This window comes from Xenopus laevis, chromosome 8L (genome assembly GCF_017654675.1).
Source record: "Xenopus laevis strain J_2021 chromosome 8L, Xenopus_laevis_v10.1, whole genome shotgun sequence".
NCBI classification, from domain to species: domain Eukaryota; kingdom Metazoa; phylum Chordata; class Amphibia; order Anura; family Pipidae; genus Xenopus; species Xenopus laevis.
The window spans coordinates 118,966,293-118,968,349 of NC_054385.1; positions in this window are offsets into that span (position 1 = coordinate 118,966,293).

Here is a 2,057-nt window from a genome sequence, read left to right on the forward strand (position 1 = left end):
TAAAGGAGTAGTTATTTAATTTTTTTTTTAATAAAATCCTGGATAGCCACGTGACTCCGCCTCCAGCGTTGTGTATCTAGCGCAAAGGGACATTTTTTCTCAAGTTGGTTTGTTTAAACAGTTCTGCTTCATACCTCCCAACTGTCCCGTTTTTTGTGGGACAGTCACGATTTTGACAGCTCAGCCCGCAGTCCCGGATTGCTACTGAAATGTTCAGATTTTCTCTTTGATCTCCTGCACTCAACAGCCAGAAAAGATACAAAGTTATGTAGTTTGCTGGAATGTGAGTGCTCCTGATAGTGTAGCCAATCGCTAGTTTTTTTTACGTTTCAGTACCCCTTAAATAGCGCTGTCCCTTCTACTTAACCGCACACATCACTGATCGAGAACTGGGAAAAAAGCAACTAGAAAGAGCATGTGCCAAGTGAGAACTAAGCTTGATACTGCCCCAGGAATGCAGTGATGTCACTGTACTTCTACAGAGAGGCTTTGCAGACTGGACAGTTCAGAGAAATTGGAAGCGAAGGTAGGAGAAACAGTGAGTGCTTTGAACCCTGTTTGAAAATCATGTTACAATGCAACAGACTTCATTTTAGTCTTTTGTTGTCCTTTAATTGGTTTTTGGCAGAGAGCCAACAATACGTGGCAGGTGCACTTAGATACCTTTGTAACAATTTAAGATAAGCAAAGAAACCATTGTAACAATTTAAGATAAACAGGTCTCTTGGGGAAACTGTGATTTGCAGCTTAAATGGCAATTGACCTTGTCCTGTCTGAACAAAGAGCATTGTGGGCACAACGTGGAGTGGCTGAACGTGGCCTTTGAGCAGAACAATTAGGGGCTGAGAAATCATTCGGAGAAGCTTCCCCTAGAGAGAGAGGAGGCTGAGAGACGAGCCCAGAGGCTGCACCAGAGAGAAGTGGAGGATGAAGTGGCCGGTGAGAGCGAGCGAGTGACTGAGCTGTTTAATCAGATCAGGAGACAGACAGACGCCCTAGTGCAGCGAGTGAGATCTCCAGGCAGAAAGTGGAGCTGCTATTCCCACTAACTGAGCTCCTCCAAGTAGAGTCCTGCAGCGGATCGGGTACCCGCGGGTTAACCCCAAAAACCTGCGGGTTGCAGATAGAAGTTCCGGGTGCGGGTATAGACGCTGGTCGGCTGTTCTGCGGGTCTGGCCGCGGGTCTTCTCAATAACGATAGCGGGTCCATGCGGGTAAGAATGCGGGTCTGGGTTGTGGATTGCAGGTTGCGGGTACTGGTCCCAAAAAATGAATCTGAAAATCCTCCATGTCAGACCTGCCAAGGTCCTGTATAAGTCAATGGGAGATGTCCCTATCCCAATTAGAAGTTATTGTGGTCTGCGCTGGGTTTAGCCTGATAATCTGATATTAAAGTAGAACCCCCATTTTATATCCCCTGATTTTAAGTTTGTTGTTTTGTGATCCCACCTATATACTATGGATAATACATTTCCCTGATTTTACATTTTCCTGGACTTTACACCTTTTTTTTTCTTGTCCCTTGGGGGTTCTACTGTATCTGATATTCGGGAACAAAGTGTAAAAAAATCGTATGATTCTGGGTTTTGCTCGATTTTATCAGGGTTTTCCCGATTCGATGTAGTTCAGTTCTTTTATTATGGCAAAATTGGGGATGGGAGTTTGCTCGAACTTTTCAAGAGGGAAATTCTACATCTGAAATGAAAAATAAACATATATATATATATGCAATTCCATTGAAGGTTAAGTGACAGTTGCTCAGAGTCACATGAGACAATAGGCCCAAGCCCTGTAGTGTGTGCAGTGTAAATATAAATAAAATAGGATTATTATTATTAGAAAATGATAAGAATGTAATGTAGAATATTACTTGTGCTCTACAGCAGTACTTGGGACTTGGATGCAGCACTTTTACTGAGAAATTCACACAATCTACCCCAAAACATCATGTACCAATTTTTTTCAATGATTTAATCTTTTGTTTTGTATTTTTCCAGTTTGCAACTAACTCTGGCAATGAGGGTGAAGAGAGATGATGAAGAGATAGAGGGGGAGCT